We start from the raw sequence: 25,409 nt of genomic DNA, 5'->3' as shown, positions 1-25,409 counted from the left end.
CCTGCAGGGCGCTCTGGTTCTCCGCGCCGCCGCCCCATACAGGGCGGCCGGAGCGGAACAAAAAAAAAAGCGGCCGTGCCGCCCTAGGATTGGGCGGAATGCCGCCTTGAACAATCTGCCGCCCCAAGCACCAGCTTGCTCAGCTGGTGCCTGGAGCCGGCCCTGGCTGCCACCACCACTTCCTCTGCCTCTCCCTGCCAGATTTTGAATGGGATCTGACTGGTAGGCAGCCTCAGCACACACCTACAGGATCAGGCCCTGCACTGGACATAAGCGGGTGAATGCCTACCTTCCCCAGGTTCATGGCTCCTCTGGGGTTTTCGCAGGAGACAGGCATCCAGGCACTTAGAGGGAGGCAGCAAGGTGCATGTCCAGAGGCAGGAACTTAGGTGCCAAATGATCTTAGGTGCCTACAGCGTTCAGTGGGAGTGTTGTGAATCGAAGTGGAGCCAAAACTGGGATTTGGGTGCCTAAATCTGGGGTTTAGGTACCCAAGTACCTTTGTGAATCTCATCCCAAGTCCTGTTACAAAATCCTTCAGCCCACCCAGCCCCATTGGCTGGTGAGTGACCTGTACAGAAAGAGTCTGTGGTCTTAGGCTAGTGTCCTCCTCCCAAAACCCCATCCCATTTAGCTCTACTTGGCCTTCCTGGGGGTATGTCTACACTGCACACTAAGTCTGAGCGCTGACTCAGGATTGAGCCCAAGCCCCACTTCCATCTACACACAAATCAGTCTGATTCAGGTCAGCAAGGACTCAGGACCTGGGTTCTAGGGCACTGCTAGGGGGTGGGTCAGAACCAGAGTCCTGCCGTGACTTGGTCCAAGCCCAGTCATTTTGCAGTGTGGACGCAACTCAAGCTGCAGACCTGAGTAAGAAGGTCTGTGCAATGCAGTGTGAACGCGTTAGCATGGCTGAGAGATCCAGGCCCAGCAATTGTAAGCCCAGATTTACATTGCAGCATGGACACTCAAGCACAGGTGTGGAAACACCAAGTCCACACACCCAGGTCTCACAGACACAGGTTTACAATGCAGTGCAGACATACCCCTTGTTTAGAATCTCAGCTAGGAAGCCAAGAATGGACAGGCACAGACCTGCTCTCGCTTCTCTAGAGGTGGATCCCCCAGGTAACAGTTGTGGCATGTTGGCAGGCCAACGGTGCTTGCCCCTGCTGTCAAGGTTCTGCGAGTACACAGGACTCCAGTTTCCAGGAATCTCCTCCTGGCACTTTTCACCAGCATGAAATTCACTTAAGTAAATTAAGGTTAAAATATGCATGGACTCAAACACCTGGTTACTGTGTTTCCAGTGTTTGGGGCTCACCGACACCAGGGTTTCAGCTACAGGTTGCAACTTAATACATGGAACAAATAGACTTGAGTCACCAGCATCAGGGCTTAGTGTGACCCTGGTGACATGCTCCTGCAGGGCAGTCAGAGAGCACAAAGCACTATCTTACTCCCTTGCACAGACCACCTGTGCTCAGGCAGCAGCATGGCAGGGAGAGCAACGGGTGTGTGTGTGGCGGGGGGGGGGGCAGAGGGGACTTCTACCCTATTGCATGGCAGAAAATGTGCAGGGGGGGCCAGGAATGGGTGGCCAGGGGCAGGGAGTGGGCAGAGCCAGCACAGCAGGGGAAGCAAGCTGTGCCAGCTGAAGGGCTGGCACCAATTGTTTCTCCCCCAGATTAGCCAGGGACAAGACTGTGCCTCTCTGTCCTGCCCCTTACTTAGCGCTTGTGACAAAGCCACCATTGAGCCCATCAACTTGTACCTGGACACTGAACAGGCACAAACCCCTCAGTTACACAAAGGTCTAGCCCAGACATGAGATGATTTCTAGTCCTCCCCATTGGCAGGCAGGTGAATAATGCAACCAATGACTTTTGGCAGGGACTGCATGACCTCCCGCGCGCTGGCACTGTTCTGATTTTCAACCAGTTGGTCTGTAAAGTCTTGAAACCTGCCCTGGGCAGATTGTTACTCTGTGCTCATGCCCACATGGCTTTGAGAAAAGCGGACAAAGATTTTTCTGGGGCTAACTTCAGGGAAATACACAAAGCATCCCAGTGTGCCATGCAGCAGGCTCAGGGACAAGTGCTTAGTGGCATTTACAGCTGCTCCTCTTGAGGAGAACAGCACCTGTGGCATCACTTGCTCTCTCTGGTGAATCCACTGCCTAGTGCACGTGCCCAGGGACACAGAGAGGTGCAAACTGCTCCTAGCTGCCCCGGCGGCGTGTGTCTGTCTCTAGAACTCAGGCTGTTGTGGTGAAGAGGCTCCAGGAAGCCTGGTTATGCCAATCAGATGAGATCCAAGAGCAGAGCTGGGCTGACTGTGCAGAGTCAAGGTGGGGGAGGGAATAGCTTTTATTGGACCAATTTCTGTCGGTGAGAGAGCCCAGTTTTCCAGCTGCACAGAGTTCTTCTTCAGGTCTGGGAAACGTTCTCAGAGTGTCACAGCTAAATACAGACAGATTTTGCCCTTTTCCTGCTTGCAAGTCACTGACAAAGAGACTTAGGGCCTGATTCAGTGTTACCTTCAGGCCCCTGTATGCCACTCTGGCAACATAAAGGGGACAGAAACTGAACCTGAGGATATCCCCAATGCAGGGGCCTGGCATTGACCTGGTATAAGTACTCTACCCTGGCCCCAGCCTCAGTGTAGGGGGTGTGTCAGGTGCGAAGAGGGGGCATAACCAGAGCACAGAGAGCTCCAATTACTTTCTGCTACCCAGGGCTCAGAACTAAGTTAGAGCAGCCCAAGGTGGTTGTAATTTACACCAAGGGCAGGAGCAGGGCTTTAAATAGCCACATAATACAGGGAGCATAGAGGGTTTAAAGCCACCTTTACCCCCCACCCTGATCCCATACCAAGTGCAGGAACAGAGTAACTGAGAATCACAGGTTTTGAGTTTTAGGAATTTGTCCCCTGTCTGAAATTGTTCCACTGAGACTTCATGCAAGACCATTTCAACACACGTTCCGCAAACTATCTGCTTGAAATACATCTTGGATAGTCAATATTTGTGGTGTGTGACTGATCACGTAGGTCACAGTCCATTGTTTCAGCTCCCTAGTTGGTTGAGAGCAAAGAGAAGCAGAGAGAACAAAGATTTCAAGATGGTCACATGAAAGCTTCCAGAATCCAGCATGAACCTTCCTACAAACACACATTCCCATGAGTAGTTACTTTCTGGAATCAAAACCACGCTCCTCTGAGCATTCAAGGCCTTAGGGAACCAGGTGGACACCCAACTGCAGCTTTGCTGACCTGACAAATCCTCTTTACAAAGCGCTTGTCAAAGGAGATCCATGTCTCTTTGTACACTCAAGTGGAGTGTGAACTCTTTTGAATGCCATATAATCTAGTGTAAAAAGTAAACTTCCAGGACATGAGTAAAAGTCACATACAATGGAGCTTGACATAAAGGAATAGATGTTACATTCTTAATAGAGCAAGCCAGGGCATGTTGTATAACTCACTGCAAATACATACCTCCATGGGATAAAGATACTGAGCCTTTATAAAGCGCTTGGAGATCTACTGATGAAAAATCTCTATGCGAGAGCTAGGTATTATTATTAATATTGAAACAGAGTCACATACACATAGATCTAGGAGGCCTAACCACCGACCGATGATTTTAACGGATAAAGCCACAGTGTCCAGAAAGTTAACATGTCAGCAAGAGATTCACAGTGTGCAGTGCCCATTCCCTGGCTCTGTCTGAAAAGGAAAGCTCTGCTCCTTTCCCTTGAAGCCAGTGCCATGGCACCAGTGTAGTTTCTGCGTCTGTTCACCTTGATCTGCTCAGCCATCCAAAATATTTCCCCACCGGACAACTTCCTGTTTTTGCAGCCGGAAATGAAATTGCCAGCCTGTCCTGACATTCCATCCAGGACACGGTCTTTTCTCCAATAACAGCCCCAAAGTGGAAGGCCTTGGCAGTGGTTTGAACAGATGGCCAGGAGGGGAATTAAGATGTTGTTTTCTGTCTTTTGTTTTCACTTAGTTTGATTCCAAACTAAACCTTTTGGAAATTGTACATTAGCTTGTACATGCATCAGAGGGGTGAGAAATACAGGTGACTCAAACTTGTTCATTTTGCTAAAGGATTTATTACAGGCTTCACCTTTGCCTAAAGTCTACAAGTGGCTATCTGTCAGATGTAACTCACTAGACAAATTATCTAGGAAGACAGATGTTTCTACCCGAACTTGAGATCTGTTCAAGTGAATAGGACTAGTACCTGTCTGACTGGAGCACGTCACTATGGGAAACTGTCCAAGCAGTGTGGCTTGCTGAAAGGCATCCAGGCTGATGTAACTCATGTTATGCATTACCCAAGCAGTTTTAACTTTATGTGCAGGTTGGTCATTTGGGCACGACCTGGTTACCCTGTTTCTTGTACTCAGTGGAACAGATTCTCAATAGGTTCTAGCCCCTTTGCACTGCCTGAGAAGCAATGGATCCAGAAAGCAGCCAGATCTGTGCAGAATTCCCCCAATGTGGGGGAGATGTCAGCTGGTGCAGAGCCAGGGGAGCAAGCCCCTGGGGTATACCCTCTCCCCTGCTTTGCCCCAGCACAAGGAAGTCTTATAGGTATGGCCAGGGCACAGCACAGACAGGCTATGCTCAGCAGGTGTATGGTCCCTTAGACTCTATAGCCAGCTGCCACAGGTTGCAGCCACCCCCAGCCTGCCCTCACCTATGCCAGAGTAGCATGGATTTGATTTGATTTCCACTACACACAGCAGAGTATAGGGTAACATTTCTAAACATACCTAAGTGACTTAGGAGCCTTAGAGGCATTGTAAGTCTATTGGACTTTGGCTCAATCACTTAGGTGCTTAGGAAAATGCAACTCAGTGTGACTAAAAATAGAACAAAACTGGCTCTGGCAACAAGTGAATTCATACTCCCTCCTTGGGCTTTACCCTATGTTCATTTTATTCCATTTCCTCTACAAAGTGGGGGTAATAGACAACCCAGGGGCTCTGGAAACAGACCATGAGGGGTTCCATATTTATTCCCTTTCACTGATTCCAGATCAGATCAGCTCTGTTTACAAATTAAAAGAGCTTTCTAAACAGCCACCGCCACAGAGTCCCCCTGGAATCTGAAACCCCCGTGGCTGTCCTGTCTCTGTCTCCTCCACCAACACCAGCAATGAAGTCTCTGCAGTGGGAACTTCTGTCAACTCTGGTGATGTACAAGACAGAGCTGACAGGAAGAGATGCTTGTTTGGGACACCAGTCAGCAGGCCTGACTCAGAAGATACAAAGGGCAAATTCTTGACCCCCCTCTTGCACAGGGCTCCAGACATGATAAGGTTTCTCTGTACAGGGGTCAGGATTTCTGGGATGATCCCTTTCTGCAGCTGGGTGGGGCTAGGGGAGAAGCTATGTGGATCCACCACCATGCTACAAATCAGCCGGGGGGGCTAATACAATGTCTTCAGATTGCAGGGAATATTCTTCCCTGAGACAAGCTTGGCTGTGGGGGCTTGAGAAGAGCCTCAAGGGAACAGCAGCTGCTGACGAAAGTGTCATTTCAATGCCTCTCGTCTATTACCACACCTTCCAGGGCAAACCAGTTGGGCTGGAGAGGTTCAGCAACTGCTGCTGTTAGAGCAGTCAGCCTGCTCAAAGTGCCTCTCGTCATTTGCAGTTGTATTAGCTGCTAGCTGGGAAGCTGCATGATCTCAGAGGTCGCCCCTGCCACTGCAATCAGGGTTAGTTACGTTGCATTGAACTGGAGGACTTTGACACGGGCCGTCACCAAGCTACCTGTGTCCGAAAGGATGTGTCACTGTCAGCTGACTGCAATGGCGTGGCAAGGCGTGTGTCAAACTCCAGCTTGGGAGAGCACTGCAGGGATCCACGCAGGCAGATGGGACAGGGTTTCTTTACGCAGCCAATGTTGGGTTGTTTTGTTTTTAAAGTAATTAATTCTGCATGTTTGGTTTTAACCCCAGTTTAACCAGGTACACCCAGGAAAGATGCTCCTCTGCTAAAAGATTTCTACAGCGTTTTGCATCTCAGTAGAGCCCAGTGAGGTTTAAGCCAACACATGCACGAACTATCCACAGGGATCACCTCTTAGCCCATTGAAATGCAGCCAGCTCTTGGGAGGGGCAGGCAGCCACGCCGCAGCACAAAATGACAATTTAATTTCAGGAAGAAAAGCCCACTGCATCCAACAGAAAGAGCAGGGAATGGGAGGAGGAAATTAGGGGGTCAGAAAATAATATATTCCCCATGGAATTGGGCAAGGATACTTTATAGACAGGTGGCATCCTCACCTTGCTCCAGACAAAAGCTAGACTGGTAGAGCCAGAAAGTCACCCCTCATGGGGCTGCTGCCTTGGTATTACCTTGCAGTTAGTAACCCTGCATGAACCTTGTCATAAGCCTTCCCTGCAGGCTGGGCTGCTTCTAGGGTTCCTCCCTCTCAGGACCTTGTGGAAGCAGACAACCTGTTCCTCCCAAGCCCCAGCACCCTGTCCCAGAGGGCCTTCTCACTATCAATACAGAGTGGATCTAACAAGTCACAACTACCCCAGCCATGGACCTGCCGCTCCCTAACATCTTCATCCTTAGAGGTTTTTAAGGCCTGGCCTGACAAAGCCCTGGCTGGGATGATTTAGTTGGGGTTGGTCCTGCTTTGAGCAGGGGGTTGGACTAGATGACCTCCGGAGGTCTCTTCTAACCCTGATATTCTATGATTAACACGGTGAGGTAGCTGGAGCATCTCAGCCCTCAGTACACACCCCAACTCCCACAAGCAGGGCTAGGAGACTTTGAATGACCACAGTAGGCTCAGACCTCTGATTTTACATTCCCTCAGAAAGATGAAGCCCCTAGCAGCAGCCCAAGGCAAGCCACTAGCATCTCAGGGCTGATGGGACCACAGCACCGAACCAGGTGGGATTCCTTAAGTGTTCTGTTTGCACCTTCTACTGGAAATGATGTGCTCATTGGTATTTAGGTTTTCGGTTAGAAAGAGGTGAGCCAGAGCAGAGTAAGCAAGCCATAGCGCAAGGTTCCAGTTGTTAGGACCGTCCGGGCACTGCAGATATGGGGTATCCTCCACCATTGGCATTTACCTAGTCGCAGAAAGGAGTGACCACAACCAGAACAATGCTGCCAGCTCAGTCCTGCAGTTATCCAAGTCCCAAGGAAGCCAGAGGGCAGGTGTCCCCAATTTACCGAGTGCTGCGTGGGTCAATAGCATTGCATGATGGAAGGCAGCACAGTGACCCGGCGGGGCCCAAAGAATGGCACCACAGTTGCATACAGGAAATTCATTTAGACTCAGTCGCTGTTTGATCCCCTGGTTTTCTCTCTCTCTCTCTCTCTCACACACACACACACACACACACACACACACACAAAATGATAATGGATTTGGAAAGTTTGCTGAGCTTGCGAGGAAGGGGATTCTGTGTGGAATGAAGTGATCAGTTTTCTGTAACCTAGCGCATTCAGGAGAGCATATTTAGTAAGCTGTTCCTCCCCCTGCCTGTTAGAAACACCAGACAGTAGCAGCTGACCTGCTCTGACCATCTGTTAACATCCTGCTGCCATCATGGGCAGGAATTCCTACGGGTACACACACAAATGAAAAAACACAATCTGGATGATAGCAACCAATGTACTTACTGTACAAGTCCGGAGCTCCTGGGTTAGAAGCCAGGGGAGCGTGAGACTCAAGCGTGGAGTGTAACGTTGTTGTTACACAACAACTTTCCCAGTGGACTGATTCAGGACAAAAAATAACAATGTCTGGATTCTGATGATAACTGTAACACACTAACCAAAAGAATCTGTCCCCCTTTATGGCTGATCCCTGGGGACAGCTGTCTGCTGCAGCTTCCGAAGGCCATAGCCCTTAAGCTCATGTGGCAGCAATCTGTGTTTTGGAGTTAGGTAGATCTTCACTGCAGCTCTGCCCAGGTGCTGCCCCTGATCCCCCTCTCACCTGAGTGGGGCTTTCATCCCAGCCCAGCTAGAGGTAAGGTTAGAGCCTAGGTGCTGCATTTGCTTGGGTCGCTAACCTGTCCATTACTGCAAAGTGGGCATAGACTAAACCACTTGGATGCTGACAGTCCTCCAGCACCTTCCCACCATTCCCCCGCGTATGCCCACAACAGAGAAATTCTCCCTTTTCCTCTGGGAAAGGATCACAGAGGGGAGGGACTCAGCTTAGCACAGCCCAAAGAACCAAGGGATGTGCCCCTAAAGAAGTCCTCACAACACACACACACACACAGAGGGTGCAGCTCCAGGGAGGCCTTTTTGCAGTGTGGCTGTTCACACCTGGGCTAGACTAACCCACGGGCTCGCAGCTGGGTGCCAATCACCTGGGCTAACTCTGCAGTGAAGACAGTCTCTGGTTCAATCCTTACTGCTAACCCATCCAGGAGGTTGTTTAAATTTGGCTGATTATGAACAAACCAGGACACCAGTTAGTTTGCTTCAGAGCTTTAGCACTTAGAGGGGAACTGCAAAACTAAAATTAAACTGTCCTTCTCACCAGGCTGAGGGGCATTCAGCAAATCACTTTTTTAAGAGGTTTAGTAAAAAGATGGTCCTTAAACTGAAATGGGCATACAGAGAAATATCTACATTTGTGAGGACTTTGATTTGACAACCATAGGCCCTGATCCAGCAAAGCAGATACACACATCTTTAACTAGACACAGGAGGCGTCCCAATAATGTGCTTAAAGTTAAGCACGTGCTTAAGCGCTTTGCTGGATCGGGGCCTTGGGCAGTCCAGCAAACTGAGCCAGCCCTGCACCCACACTGAACTCCAATAGCTTCAATGCGATGGACAGGTTTGCCTGCGTAGATCAGGATCGGGGCCATCTGAGGTATAATGGAAGGATTTTTATTGCTGTGCGATGCGTAAAATTGCACAAGAAAACATCCTTTTTATTTTGTCTTCCTTGGGATTCCCGGCAGAGCCATCAGGGGATCCAAAGGAACATTTCCATTCTGTCCCAACAGTTCTTTCAGAACCCACTGCCTAATTTCCCAGTTTTGTGTAGCTTTATCCAATTCCATAGTATGTGAAGTAACTCAAGGTTCTCTGTATTATGTCTCCACCATTTGCTTTTTTTCCCTGTTTTGGATCATTTTGGATTCCAGTAAAGAGCCTGCATCAAGAAATATTGCTGTACTTCAAGTGTTGGATTGATTGCTACATTTCATGCCATTACACATGAATTCTCCCATTCTAACAATGTTACAGACATCTCCAAATACTGGTGGCAAATATTTATTTAGGAAGAAAAATCAGGTCTTAGGTTACCAAAAGAACTGAAACTAATTTGATTTTAAAAGATCAGCTATACATTGAACACCACTTATCTTGCAGCTCTTGAAATCTGAATTACCATGGAAGACATTGCATTAAAGTGCTTCCAGGAGAGAGCTCGGCACTGGTATTTTTTTAAATAATGTGTTCTTTGGAAAATCTCCCTGATATAGGCCCTGATATAGCACTATGCTGTTGTAGGAGCACCAGTGATCTGTATGCTATGTATAACCTGTATGCTCAAAAGGTCTGTTACACTCCCCACCGCCTCATGTCTCCTCTCCCTCCTTGAATACCTGTGACATGGCTTTCCCCCACCCCTCCCTCCTGGAATGCTTGTGGGATGAATGGGCTGGTTGAACAGCTGGAAGATCAGAAGAGCTCCCAGGTAGACAAGGTGTCTGGGACTCTAATTAGGCAGCACTCACACACCCAATGCATGGACACTGCCCAAGGTGTAGTGTGACCAACCAGACATGACCAAGTCATCTCTAGTCACAGGCCATGAGGAGCAGGTCCTTAAAAGGGGAAGGGGCCATGTGCTCAGGAATGCACTCACAAGCCTGTACCTCCCGTGAAGGCCCTTCGCCCGGACCGCCTGGCCAGTGGTTCACTGCATTGCATTTCATCGTGCCTCGGGAAGACTTACCTTCATCACACCGTCCATCACTGTGCTGTGGGACACTTACCTTCAAGGATCCTAACATCTCCAGTGCCGCGCCTGACCTGGGAGCGTGAGTATGTGAGTGTGAGCCCCCTCACCTCTTCCTTTGAGCTTAGCTATCAGTATAATAAACGTGCTGCTTTCTGTCAAACTCTGGTGGGTCATTAGTCCTCTCTAAGCTTACTAGCTGGCCCAATTTCGGGTAACATATACCACTTACTGATTTACGCCCTGATTCAACAAGCCATCCCTGTTCAGCAAAGCACTTAGGCCCTGATTTGGGAAAACATTCCTACCCACGAAACCCATTGAAATCAATAGGCCTTCATCGCAGGCTTAAGTTAAGCATGTGCTCAAGTGATTTGCTGAAAGGAGCCTTACTAGAGATATCCCAAAAAACTAAAAGTTTTCAGAAGTGTCCTTGCCATCCAACTATCTTTGATATCACAGAAACATGCTTATCTTTCATAAGCAATTGCCAAGGGTACCGTAAGCTGATTAGCTAATTCACTTCACACCCTAAGGAGCAGGACATACGGATGTGTTTGCCACTCCTTACACTGCTCCTCACCAATCTATATTTCAACAGGATGTTCCTTCTTTTAAAACTGTTCAAACTTCTTTCCAAGAGAGGTTTTTAAAAGTTCAGTTTCTCTGCCATTTTTGGAGCATCTTCCGCCACACTGGTGATGATTAGGGCCCTACCAAATTCATGGTCAATTTTGGTCAATTTCATGGTCATAGGATTTTAAAAATAGTAAATTTCATGATTTCAGTTATTTCAATCTGAAATTTCACAGTGTTGTAATTGTAGGGGCCCTGACCCAAAAAGGAGTTGAGGGGGTGTCGTAAGGTTATTGTAGGGGGGGTTGCAGTACTGCTATCCTTACTTCTGTGCTGCTCCTGGCGGCAGCACTGCCTTCAGAGCTGGGCAGCTGGAATGTTCCGCTGATGGCCGGGAACCCAGCTCTGAAGATACTTCTATGCTGCTGCTGGCAGTGGCTCTAAGGATGGGGCATGGTATGGTATTGTCACCTTTACTTCTGCGCTGCTGCCTGCAGAGCTGGGCCCTGAGTCAGCAGCCGCCACTCTCCAGCCGCCCAGCTCTGAAGGCAGCAGCGCAGAAGTAAGGGTGATATGGTGTGGTATTGCCACCCTTATTTTTGCACTCCTGCTGGTGGGGCACTGCCTTCAGAGCTGGGTGCCTGGCCAACAGATGCCGCTCTGAAGGCAGCACAGAAGTAAGGGTAGCAATACCACGACCCCTCCTAAAATAACCTTATGACCCCCTGCAACTCCCTTTTGGGTCAGAAATGCTGGTCTCCCCCCTAAAATCTGTACAGTATAGAATAAAAGTACACAAAAAACCAGATTTCATGGTCCATGACGCATTTTTCATGGCTGTGAATTTGGTAGGGCCCTAGTGATGATGCTTACTATTTTAGAGTCTAGAGAGGACTGAGACAGGGATCAAGGTCCCATGACAACAGGCACTGTAAGCAACAGGTAGGATTTAGTTCAGCAAGTTGCTGAACATTCTGACCCCTGTTCTAGAGAAGTATTGAAGCACATGTAATTTAAAATATGTGAGTAATCCCATTGACTTTAATGGGACTGTGTACTTTAGAAGGAGGAGAATCCAGGGAACTACAGGCCAGTCAGCCTCACCTCAGTTCCTGGAAAAATCATGGAGCAGATTCTCAAGGAATCCATTTTGAAGCACTTAGAGGAGAGGAAAGTGATCAGGAACAGTCAGCATGGATTCACCAAGGTCAAGTCATGCCTGACTAACCTAATTGCCTTCTATGATGAAATAATTGGCTCTGTGGATGACGGGAAAGCAGTGGACCTGTTATTCCTTGACTTTAGCAAAGCTTTTGATACAGTCTCCCACAGTATTCTTGCCAGCAAGTTAAAGAAGTATGGGATGGATGAATGGACTATAAGGTGGATAGAAAGCTGGCTAGATCATCGGGCTCAGTGGGTAGTGATCAATGGCTCCATGTCTAGTTGGCAGCCGGTATCAAGCGGAGTTCCCCAAGGGTCGGTTTTGTTCAATATCTTCATTAATGATCTGGAGGATGGTGTGGACTGCACCCTCAGCAAGTTTGCAGATGACACTAAACTGGGAGGAGTGGTAGATACCCTGGAGGGTAAGGATAGGATACAGAGGGACAGAGACAAATTATAGGATTGGGCCAAAAGAAATCAGATGAGGTTCAACAAAGGACTCTAAGGATGGGGCATGGTATGGTATTGTCACCTTTACTTCTGCGCTGCTGCCTGCAGAGCTGGGCCCTGAGTCAGATCAGATGAGGTTCAACAAAGGACAAGTGCAGAGTCCTGCACTTAGGATGGAAGAATCCCATGCACTGCTACAGACTAGGGACCGAGTGGCTAGGCAGCAATTTTGCAGAAAAGGACCTAGGAGTTACAGTGGATGAGAAGCTGGATATGAGTCAATAGTGTGCCCGTGTTGCCAAGAAGGCCAACAGCATATTGGGCTGCATTAGTAGGAGCATTGCCAGCAGATCGAGGGAAGTGATTATTCCCCTCTATTCGGCACTGGTGAGGCCACACCTGGAGTATTGCGTCCAGTTTTGGTGCCCCTTCTGTAGTGGGGATGTGGACAAATTGGAGAGAGTCCAGCGGAGGGCAACAAAAATTATTTGGGGGCTGGGGCACATGACTTACGAGGAGAGGCTGAGGGAACTGGGATTATTTAGTCTGCAGAAGAGAAGAATAAGGGGGGATTTGATAGCAGCCTTCAGCTACCTGAAAGGGGGTTCCAAAGAGGATGGATCTAGATTGTTCTCAGTGGTAGTAGATGACAGAACAAGGAGCAGGGCCGGTGCAACCTATTAGGCGACCTAGGCGGGGCGGCATTTTCTTCGGCAGTGACCGGATCTTCGGCCGCCCCGGTCATCGTCGGCATTTAGGTGGAGGGAGCTGGGGCAGGGGGGCACGGGGAGGGCCGCCTGCAGCAAGTAAGGGGGGGGGGGAGAGACGGCACACAGGGGAACTCCCCGCCCCAGCTCACCTCTGCTCCGCCTCCTCCCCTGAGCACACCGCCCCGCTCTGCTTCTCTCCCTCCCAGGTTTGCGGCGCCAAACAGCTGATTGGCGCCGCAAGCCTGGGAGGTGGGAGAAGTGGAGCAGCGACGGCATGCTCAGGGAGGAGGCGGAGCAGAGGTGAGCTGGGGTGGGGAGCTGCTGCACGGCTCCCCAGGTGGGGGGGGGAAGCTGCCATGGGGGAGCTGCCGCAGGGCTCGGGGAAGGGGTAGAGCAGAGGTGAGCTGTAGTGGGGAGCTGCCGCACGGCTCCCTGGGCCAGGGGTGGGTGGGGAGCTGCTGCGGGGTGGGGGGTGCGCCTCAGGGCAGAGTGTGTGGGGAGCTGCCGCAGGGCTCAGGGAGGGGGGAGGGCGCAAGGTGGAAGTTTCGCCTAGGGTGCAAAACATCCTTGCACCAGCCCTGACACTATTTCACTAGGAGGGTGGTGAAGCACTGGAATGGGTTACCTGGGGAGGTGGTAGAATCTCCTTCCTTAGAGGTTTTTAAGGTCAGGCTTGACAAAGCCCTGGCTGGGATGATTTAGTTGGGGATTGGTCCTGCTTTGAGCAGGGGGTTGGACTAGATGACCTCCTGAGGTCCCTTCCAACCCTGATATTCTATGATTAGGTCTCAGGAGATCTGGATTTTATTCCCAACTCTGCTAATGGCCTGCTGGGTGACCCTGGGCAAGTCACTTGACCTTTCTGTGCTTTGGTTTCCCCATATGTAAAACAGAGGAAATGACACTGACCTTGTCTATAAAGCTCCTCCCAGATCTGTTGGTGAAGAGAGCCACAGAGGAGCTAAGTGTTATAGTTCCAAAGGCCTTTTTTATTCCCTTTGACAAGCTGTGTGTGGGGCTTGGAACAGCAGAGACTGCTGCAAGGCAGAGCTGAACGGATCCTCGGCCTGCAATAGCAGGGGTGCTACAGGGCAGGCTCGACAAGCCCTGAGCAGTGCTGAGGTATCAGTTTCTCACTTGCCCACTCTCACGAGCACTAAAATTAACCAAAGTTCCATCCCCCTCCAAAAAAAGATTTAAAAATAGAAGAGCAGGTTACTGGAATCTCGGGGGCCCGGCACACCAGGAGCTGCATTCCTCAGTGCTTGTGACTTGGCAGCATGATGGGGTCACTGCTCTTCCCCAGACAGGGGCCCTCCTGTCTCCAGCATCCCCTTTGGTGAGAGACATGCTGCTGGTCTGGGAGAGGCCACTTCACAGCAAGACCTTGTTTTTATCAATTCGTTGGCTTCTCCATTGCGCTCAGTTTCTGCAGCTCCCCCGCGTTCATTCCCACTCACAGGGTGCTTGGAGTTCAGCATTAAGATTCTGTGTTTGCAGGATCGGGGCTTATGTTTCTCACTCCATCGTCGTATGAGCTTTCCTTAAACTGGCGAGTGTCTTTATTGAGAAAACAGGTTAAGTTTGAACAGCCCACTGATACACTGGTAAAACGGAGCGGGGGAGTTGCATGGATGCCTTCTGCCACTCAGAATACAAATAATGAATAGTTGGCAATTACATGTCAATTTTCAGATGCACAGATGAGAGAATGTGATTTAAACCTCAGGGCATACACAGCCATACTCTGGGCCAGATCAGCAGGGCTGGCTGCTGAAGCTCAGTAGAGTAATGTCTTTCCAGAAGAATTTACAATCCCACCCCTACCGCCTGCAACAGGAGTTGGCTGTGCAGCGAAAGACAAACACTGGTCAGCAATCCATCTCCACTGTCAAGGGACAGGGTTATGGGCCAGCCCCATCCCTGGCCTCATTCCACTGACAACAGTGGAGTTGCATCAGGGATGAATTTGGGACGAATGGGAGGCCATTGCTAGTTAGAAAAATCCTGGCTTCAGCTGTGGCCATGGGCAGTGGGTGAACGAGCTGTTAGAGGTGGGCTAGCCCCCGGCCCCTCCCCGCAAGGCCCAGCCCCTCCACTTCCATCCCCCCTCCCTGCCGGAGCCCAGAGAACACACAGCCCCTGCCCCTCCCCGCTATCCCCAGAGTGCCAGGCAGGCGGCGCAGCCGGAGCGCCCCCACCCCCAGCGCATCAGGTGGGCAACACAGCCAGAGCACCCCGAGCCCTGGGCCTTGTGAGCACTGTCCACAGCCTGCCTGCCCCAGCCTCTTGGCCACAGAAGAGTGGGAAGGGAACTGGAGGCAGGCAGGAGGGGGGCTGGGAGCAGAGTGTGGGCAGGGCCACACCAGGCTGTTTGGGGAGGCACAGCCTTCCCCGACCTATGCTACCTGCTACCCATGGCTGTGGCTGACCAGTGTGTGATGGGGTCTTCGTGGAGAGAGATAAAAAGTACACACTCCCTACAGTCTGTGCAAAGTCTGTGAAGTCCTACAGGGAATTCTGCCTAACAACAAAACAGCACCTGTGAACTCAGCACTGCCACAGCCCTCTGCACAGAGAAAGCATTTCCACATACACGCTGGCTGCAAAAAGCGTCTTCTTCCTCCACCAGAGGAATGCTGCAAACACATTTCCGAAACTGCAACATTTGCACCTTCTATAAAAGCCAGACGGTTTGCATATCCCACTTCCTCAGATAGCCCCTCCTCTATTTCTGTCTTCGATTGCACTTGCACAGCTCAAGAGCAAAAATATCTCCAGGAGTCCAGGGTTGGGGAGTATCTAACACACAGTAACAAGCTTTTGAGGAGACAGACAGCCCCTCTCTGTCTCTTTCATTCTGGACACTGGGTTGTGCAGAGAGAGAAGGCTGATGCTGCCCTAAGAGTGTTTCCTTGTTGCCCTTTTTTACACTAACAATTCTCACTGGACATTGTTCTTTGTTTACTGTTATTACTATATGTGTTACCACAGCAAATGAAGGCTCCAGTCAGGACTGGGCACCAATTTTCCTCTGGAAGGGAGTGGGGTCTAGACAGCACAGACCTTTCTCAAAACTCCCTCCAAACATGAGCCCTTCTGCCTCCAACCCCACCCTCTGCAATCCCGGCTCTTCCCCAGCCTTGGCTCCTCAACCCAGCCCCACTCTCCTCACCTAGCCAGGCCCAGTCTCCTCTCCTCAGGCTTCTAATCTCAGAGCCCAGCTCCTTCCCAGCAAGTTCTACTCTTACCCCTCTGGACCCCCACTCTCCTAGCCCAGCCATTCCCAGTTCCTCCAGCTACTTGTGCCTGTCTCCTAGCCCAGCCAGTCCCAGTTCCCATTCTTCTGGGTCCTCATCTACTCTGTCTTTCTTCCCCACCCTCACCACCAGTCACCACCACCCCAGTCCACATTCCCATCCCCACTGGCTCCCAGTCCCAGTCGACCTCCTTGGGTCCTTGCCCAAGCTCAGTGTGCCCCCAGTTCCTCGTCCCAGTCACTTTGCCCACCCAGTGCCAGTTTTCTTCACACATACTGGCTCCTCGTCAGATCTGTTTCTCCTCCTCCTTCGCCTCTCTCCCCTTGCCCCACTGGTTCTCAGTCCCACTCTCCTTGTCCAGCCAGTCCCAGTCCTCATTTGAGGCTCCCAGTCTCCCTCTTCCTCCGACCGAGGGGCATGCGCAATGGAGAAGAAGGGGCAGCACGGACCCAGGAGCACAGAACTCCTCCCAGCCCTGGGGGCTGCGGGGCGAGGGAAGGAAGAGCAACCTCCTACTGGGCCAGGGTAGGTGGAAGGAAGAGCAAGCTCTTGCCGGAGCCAGGGTGGGGACACAGAATATGCCCCCCCCAAAGGGGGTCAAAGTTAAATTTCCACGCACGCCCCTGCTCCGATCTCAGCCACTAGTGCATTTCCCTCCCCACCCCACCCCCAGTCCCAGTTCCCTCCCCCCACAAATGTCCCCCATTGCTTGCCCCACCCTGCGTTTGAATCAGGCGGTGGCTTCCTCTTCCAGGTTGCTTGGGCCCAGCCAGGGGGTTGCTGAGAGGCCAGGAGAGACAGGCTCCCTGCTCTCAGTTTGTGTGCTTGGACCCAGCATGGCCCACAGCAAACCAGAGCTGCAGTTGCAGGGAAAGTCCTGCTCAGACTCTTCAGGGCATTTAACTGCTACAAATCTAAGAGGTTTCTATTGCGCACATGCAACCTATGATCAGCTTGGAGGGAGGCTCAAGTGAGGTTCCACAGGGAGCTGTTCTGGGTCCGGTGTTGTTTAACATCTTTATTAATGACGTGGCTGTAGGTATAGAGAGCAGACTGATCAGATTTGCAGATGACACTAAGTTAGGGGAGGTTGCCACCACTTTGGAAGATAGAGCTGAAATTCAGAGGGATCTTGATGAATTGGAGAAGTGGGCTATAGACAACAAAATTAAATTCAACAAAGACAAATGTAAGGTGCTACACTTAGTGAAGAAAAACCAAATGAACAAATACAGAATGGGGGGAAACTGGCTTGGCAGCAGCACTGTTGAAAAGGATCTGGGAGTTATGGTGGATCACAACCACAATATGAGCCAGCAATGCGATGCTGTTGCAATAATAATAATAAAAAGGCAATTGCAATTTTAGTCTGCATTAACAGAGGCATAGCATGGAAGCCACGGGAGGGGATAGTACTGCTCTACTCAGCGCTGGGTAGGCCTCAGTTGGAGTACTGTGCCCAATTTTGGTCACCACTGTATAGAAAGGAGGTAGAGAAACTGGAAAGGATCCAGAGGTAAACAATAAAGATGATGCAAGGGATGGAATGCTAGTCATATGAGCAATGGCTGAAGGAACTGGGTATGTTTAGTTTGGAAAAAGAGATGAAGGGGGACATGACAGAGGTCTTCAAACCCTTAAAGGCTGCCACAAAAAAAGATGGAGAAAAGTTGTTCTCTCTTGCCACAGAGGGCAGGAGTTCAAGAGGCAATGGGCTCAAACTACAGCACAGCAGATTTAGATTAAATCTCAGGAAAAGCTTCTGAATTTAAGAACAGTTGGACAATGGAACAAATTGCCTAGGGAGGTTGTGGAAGCTCCTTCACTGGAGGTTTTCTAAAGGAGGCTGGACAGCCATCTGACCTGGATGGTTTAGACACATTGGTCCTGCTTTGAGCAGGGGGTTGGACTAGATGATCTCCTGAGGTCCCTTCCAACCCTGATATTCTATTATTCTAATTTTGGGGGGTTCCCAAGTCCTGACACCAGTTTGGTGTACATTTGCTTGTAAGCACTGGGCTGCCAAAGCTTGTTTGTTATTGTAGGGTGGTTCATAAGTGTTGGCTGTGAACATTGGCTTGATTTTGCTGAGTGGCTCATGTAGGGCTGTCCAGGAATGCTGGGTTGTTATTTTGGGAAGGATTTATTTTGAGATAATCCGTAGACCGTTAACAGAATTTGGAAAGAGATAAGAAAAACAGGCTAATAGAGTCCCTTTAGAGCAGGAACACATTTTCTCTGGCTGATCAGATCTATGGAAGCTTCTGGCATTTGGAACTATGCCAACCTCCCCCAAAACATTCCTGCAAAGGGAGACTATGATTACAAGGACTAAAAGTGAAATGCCCTGGGCTCAGTTGCCACAGAAACTAAGCTGGAGAGCAAATAGCTGCACTCGAGACACAGAGCCCTGTGATTCCTCACTGCCCATGGCCTGCATAGACTCCTCTAGAGAGCTGCCATTCAGCCCAGAACAACCACCAGAGTTACAGGAAGAGTTTAAAAGCAACCAAGTGCCAAACATTTTATACAAGGGGTTACAATTAGAGCAGCCTGCAAACTTGGGATTGGAACTGCTGCCCAGTTCCTGCCAGCTGTTCTCTACACTGCATCTAGGAGCCAGCCGCCCAGCCCGGGGCCACAGGTTCATGCCACACTAAAAACAGCCATGTAGACATTGGGCTCTGAAACCTGGGGTGGGCTTAGAGCCTGAACCGCAATGTCAAAGCGCTGTCTACACAGCTGCTTTTAGCGCGCTAGCGGGAGCCCTGCCATCACAAGTCTACAGACCTGGGCTGGGAAGCTTGCTCCCAGATCCAATGTAGACACAACCAGTGGGGCATCGTATGGGTCTGAGCACACCAGACAACTTGCAGGATTGGGGCCTTTGTGGCTAATTAGCATCTCTAATTACAGTGCTGCTGTTTGGCTATTCGATCAATGAGCACCCTTAGCAGAAATCAGCATGCATGGTGCTCTCATTCTCTCCCAAGCAGCACGCTCTTTAAGTGCTAAATACCTGTAAGGATCTTGCCCAAGTGTCTTGCCCAGGGTCACACACAGCATCTGTGGCAGGGTGGGGAACTGACCCAGGAGCGAGCATGTGCGATTGAGAGCAGCATGGGAGAGATGTTACCTATGTAGGAAGGATAGCTCAGTGGTTTGAGCATTAGCCTGTAAAAATCTAGTGTTGAGTGTTCAATCCTTGAGGGGGCCATTTAGGGATCCGGGGGCAGGGGAACTATCAGGGACAGTACTTGGTCCTGGTAGTGAAGGCAGGGGACTGGACTCGATGACCTTTCAATGTCCCTTCCAGTTCTATGAGCTAGGTATATCTCCATATATTATTATGAATCCAGAGTGTGCATCAGCTCTAAAAGCTCAGCACTTGGTTCAATCATCTGCCCCTCTCACCTGGCCTCAGGTCCTTTGGAAATAAATCAGCCCAGTTCAATTCCAGCTGTCCTCAAATCCCTTTGGGCCTGATAGCCAGACCCTAGTTCTCCTCTAGCTCACACACTGCAGGGAAAGAAGGAGCCGCTTAGGGTCCCCCCCACTCTCTCCCCCAGAGAGTCTCACCTCAGTTGGCTTCTGGTCCTGCTCTTTGGGCAGGTTACTGGCAGCCTGTTACTAACTGACAGAGGTTAGCCCTCAGCTCTGCCTGGGCTGCAGCCTCTTATCCCAACTGTTGCTGGTCAACCATTTAAGCACAGCTGGGGAGGCAGCTACGCTGTCCATTAACCCCTTCATGTCTGGGGCAGGATGGGGTTTATACACCCCAGTGTCACATCAGCACGTAGGGGCACTGGATGCTGCAGGGCAGTGCCAGTGAGCTTTAAAGCCTTTCCCCTGGAGGGCCTCCTGCAGTTGGAGTCCTGCCCTGCTCAGCAGGGATTCGGTATGGCCAGCCTCTGGAGATCCAAAATCATGAGTCGGAACCCCCAAAATCATGGGACTGGCCTCAAATAATCATGAGACTTAAGCTAGTGGCTCTCAACCTTTCCTGACTACTGTACCCCTTTCTGATTGGTCTTGTGTACCCCCAAGTTTCACCTCACTTAAAAACTACTTCTTACAAAATCAGACATAAAAATACAAAGGTGTCCCAGCACACTATTACTGAACAACTGCTTTCGTTCTCATTTTTACCATACAACTATAAAATGAATCAATTGGATATAAATATTATACTTACATGTCAGTGTATAGTATATAGAGCAGTACAAACAAGTCATTGTCTCTATGAAATTTTAGTTTGTACTGACTTTGCTAGTGCTTTTTATGTAACCTGTTGTAATACTAGGCAAATATCTAGATGAGTTGATGTACCCCCTGAAGACCCCTGCTTGAGAACCACTGACTTAAAACATCAAATCACGAGCTTTAGTCTTTTAACACTCCTCTGCCAATGAGTGCAGGATAATTTCAGGTTGCAAAGCCAACCTTTAACGCACACCTCTCCTTGCTCCTCAGCTGGAGACTCCACTTACCCTCTCCTCACCCCTCGGATAGGGGACCTGCCATTCACTTCTTATTCCTGTGTGGGTACTCTCCTCAGTTATTTCCTGTGATAAAAGGAGGGTTGGATGGTAAACAGTTTGAGGACCACTAATTGATTCACACTCGCACTTAGATATCATTGGCTGGGGTCAATGAGCTACAGATATACAGCTTAACAAACTTTAACCTGCTATCGATCAGTCATATTAGCAATAACATCACAGTAAAAACAATATGGGACTGGGTTACCTTTTGTAAGAAGTAATACTTCCCTGCCTCCCCTGCCACTTCTCTGCCAGAGACTGGGCAGCACTCCCCCTCCCCCAATTCCTCCCCCAGTTCCAGCACCACTCCCCACTTCTCCGGGCCCTCCCCTTGACCCCACATCCTCCTGCACCCCCTTTCCCTTGCATCTTCTAACTCTGCCTATAGCTCCCCCTCTCCCACTCTTCCTTGCAGGGTGTCTCTGCTGCTTCTCACAAACCCTGTGTCCAGCCCCGCCCCCAACCATACACTGGCAGCCATTTTGCCTGTGGGCAATGCTTCAAAATCACTAAAAACAGTGGGAGGTAGCAGACACACGCAGATCGACTGTAGGGAAGTGGCTGCTATCTTACTGGCTTCAGCCCCGGTGGCAGTAACAGGAGATGGAGGCCCTTTTGAATACAGGAATAGTCATGAGCTGGCCATGGGGCCTTGATCTCAGTGAAGGCCCAAAATCAGCTTCCTCACTACAGATCTGCTAGCTTTGGTAACCCTGTAATGGTCAAACACGCACACTGGGCATGAGCTGGGGGAGTTCAGGAAAACTCACACAGGCCAAGAATAATAATCACAGTTTAAACTTTTGGGGACACGCTCAGATTTTTGGGTTGACCTCCTGGTTTTTCAGCACTTGGGGTTAGCAACAGTGGCAGGAGAGCTCCGTAAATGTGGGAACGTTGGGCCCCTTCTCGGTACCATTATTTTCACTGGGAATTTTCTCTGTTAACCACCATAGGAGCAGGGCTGGGTCCATGGAGAGGTGGCCAACCAAGCAGGGACTGGAGGCCACTGAGGATACGATCATCGCCAGAACGATGATGCTGGGAGATTGTAGACAATCAGGCCTGGTCTACACTAGGCGTTTATGTTGAATTTAGCACCGTTAAATCGAATTAACCCTGCACCCGTCCACACCACGAGGCTATTTAGTTCAACATAGAGGGCTCTTAAATTCGACTTCTGTACTCCTCCCCAACGAGGGGAGTAGCGCTAAATTCGACATGGCCATATCGAATTTGGCTTGGTGTGGATGGAAATCAACGCTAATAGCTCCGGGAGCTATCCCACAGTGCACCACTCTGTTGATGTTCTGGACAGCAGTCCGAGCTCGGATGCTCTGACCAGCCACACAGGAAAAGCCCCGGGAAAATTTGAATTCCTTTTCCTGGCTGGGCAGTTTGAATCTCATTTCCTGTTTGGACAGCGTGGCGAGCTCAGCAGCAGTGGCAACGATGCAGAGCTCTCCAGCAGAGATGGCCGTGCAATCCCAGAATAGAAAGAGGGCCCCAGCATGGACTGATCGGGAAGTCTTGGATCTCATCGCTGTGTGGGGCGATGAGTCCGTGCTTTCCGAGCTGCGCTCCAAAAGACGGAACGCAAAGATCTATGAGAAGATCTCTAAAGCCATGGCAGAGAGAGGATACAGCCAGGATGCAACGCAGTGCCGCGTGAAAATCAAGGAGCTAAGACAAGGCTACCAGAAGACCAAACAGGCAAACGGACGCTCCGGATCCCAGCCCCACACATCCCGTTTCTACGAGGCACTGCATTCCATCCTTGGTGCGGCCGCCACCACTACCCCACCACTGACCGTGGACTCTGAGGATGGGATATTGTCCACGGCCGGTTCCTCGGACATGTTAGCGGACGGGGAAGATGAGGAAGGAGATGAGGAGGACGAGGCAGTCGACAGCGCTTACCAAGCTGATTTCCCCGACAGCCAGGAGCTCTTCATCACCCTTACAGAGATCCCCTACCAACCCTCCCCAGCATTTAACCCGGACACAGATTCAGGGGAAGGATCAAGCGGTAAGTGCTTTAAACATATAAACCTTTATTTTTTACAAAACTTGAATATTAAGACTAATAACAATCTGTGATTCATGATTTCTTCCCCCTGGGCGCTTAAGTAATCAGTGACAACTATTTTAAAAAAATCAAACAGTGTCCGGTTGTGCATGATTGTGCTGCCCAAGCTGCTCCACTCTTTAGTCCCTGCTACTGCAGCTAGATGAAAATCCTGTCTATATGTCCGGGGATAGAGCAGTAGTCCTCCACGGACATCTCCACAAAGCTCTCCTGCAAGTAATGGGATAGCCTGTTCATCAGGTTCCTGGGGAGAGCGGCTTTACTTGGTCCTCCGAAGTACGAGACGTTCCCGCGCCAGGAGACAAGCAGGTACTCTGGTATCAGTGCCTTGCATAGCATGGCGGCATAGGGCCCCGGTCTCTGCAGGCTTTCTCGAAGCATCCTTTGGATCTCGGTGTCCGGGATCCTCAGGAGAGTAATGTCGCTCATGACAACCTGCTTTGAATTAGGTAGGGGACTGTTAGTATTGGGACTGCTTGCAACAAGTTCCTTTACAGAACTGTGACCACTGGTTTACAGCCACGCGGTGGGGGCGGGAGAGGGCCAGCATCCAGGGATCTTTCCCTGGCACATCCGCGAGGGGGTGGGACAGGGCCAGAGTTCCTGCTTGGCCGATTGCTGGCAGCACAGACTGGCAGTGCTTTCAATGTGAAAGGAGGCCAGTGGTACTCCTAAAGTTTTAATCTGCCACAAGTCTACGGCTTACCATGTTTGCCTGCTACAGAGAGTACCGTGTCCTGCCCCAGTTCCCAGATCGGCAGTGCAAAAGCCCAGGCACTGAAGGCGAGGTTCGAAAATTCGACCTTGTCCTCAGTGCGCATGTGATAGGTGTGGTTCATGGTCTTGTTCACAGAGAAAGACTATGTTCTTGATTCACAACTACATTTATCTTTCGGAGGAATTCACTGCCTTTTCCTCATTCCCACAGCCACATCTGCAACTGTCTCCCAACCCAGCCTGGCATCACACTCCCAGAGGCTAGCGCACATTAGGCGGAGGAAGAAGAAGACGCGAGAGGACATGTTCTCAGAACTAATGGGCTGCTCCCGAGCCCAGGCAGCACAGCAGAACCAGTGGAGGGAGAATTTGTCCCAAATGCACCGGACACACATGGAACGTGAGGAGAGGTGGCGGCAGGAAGACCAGCAGGCGACTCAAACGCTGCTTGGACTTCTGAGGGAGCAAACGGACACGCTCCGGCACCTTGTTGATGTTCTGCAGGAATGGAGGCAGGAGGACAGAGCCCCGCTGCAGTCTATCAGTAACCGCACTCCCCCGCCACCAAGTCCCATACCCCCCTCACCCAAAGTCCAAAGAAGGAGGGGCGGAAGAGTCCGTGAAAACTCTCACTCCACCCCTGCAGACTGCTCAAGCACCAGAAGGCTGTCATTCCCCAAAATTTGAAAAGTCCTTTCCTGGCCGCCTCACCCAAGCCCCCGTCCAAGTTTCACCCCCCAGTTTCATGTGTGGTTGTTAATAAAAAATACGTTTCTGTTCATTACTGTTTCAGTCTGGCTGTTTTGAGGGAGAGTCTGTCTGAAGGGGGGGAAGGGGCTTGGTAATTGGACAGGACAGTCACCTTTAGCAGGCTACAGAGGCGGGGCCAGGTCCAGCAGCAGGGCACATACACAGTGCAGTGACTAGTTACCCTGGTCAGTCTGGGAGGTGGTTTTCATGTTCTGTGGGGGGCGGGGGGGGGGGGGGTTAGTTGCTCTGTGACTTTGTGGGGGGGGAGGGCAGTTACAGATCGTATGCAGCGGTCCTTGTCCTGGATCACAGAGCCACGCAGCAGGGGATCTGTAACCCTCCTCCCCCTGCCATAAAGTCACATAGCCTCCACATACACGCAGTCCCACTCAGGAGGGCTGGCAGGCTCCGTTGAAACAACCAGTCCGCTACTGTGAATCCTGTCATTCCTGGAGTTTAGAAGGATCATTTGCATCAGTACACTACACCCGCTCCCCACCACAGTCTGCGTCCCCGGTTTCAAAGATTCCCGTGAAAACAGTACTAAAGACAACGGTGTTCAATAACAAAAGTAAAACTGATTTTATTTTTTTGGAAGGGGGTGGAGGGGGTCTGTAACTGGAGAGGATAGTCATCCTTAACTGGGTAAAGAAATGGGGGCAGGTTCAGCTTCTCTGTACAGAAACTTAAAAGTCACTGGTTACCCTGCTCACTGTGGAACCTGGCTTTCAAAGCCTCCCGGATGCACAGCGCGTCCCGCTGGGCTCTTCTAATCGCCCGGCTGTCTGGCTGGGCGTAATCAGATGCCAGGCTATTTGCCTCAACCTCCCACCCCGCCATAAAGGTCTCCCCCTTGCTCTCACACAGATTGTGGAGCACACAGCAAGCAGCTATAACAATGGGGATATTGGTTTCGCTGAGATCACAGCGAGTGAGTAAGCTTCTCCATCTCCCCTTGAGACGTCCAAAAGCACACTCCACCACCATTCTGCACTTGCTCAGCCGGTAGTTGAAGAGTTCTTTTTCAGTGTCCAGGGCGCCAGTGTAGGGCTTCATGAGCCAGGGCATTAGCGGGTAGGCTGGGTCCCCAAGGATCACTGTAGGCATCTCCACATCCCCAAGAGTTATTTTGTGGTCCGGGAAGTAAATACCTTCCTGCAGCCGT

The sequence above is a fragment of the Emys orbicularis genome, chromosome 8 (genome assembly GCF_028017835.1).
Source record: "Emys orbicularis isolate rEmyOrb1 chromosome 8, rEmyOrb1.hap1, whole genome shotgun sequence".
Classification (NCBI taxonomy): domain Eukaryota; kingdom Metazoa; phylum Chordata; order Testudines; family Emydidae; genus Emys; species Emys orbicularis.
The sequence above is the reverse complement of the archived record's forward strand: the minus strand, read 5'-3'. Positions refer to the sequence as shown.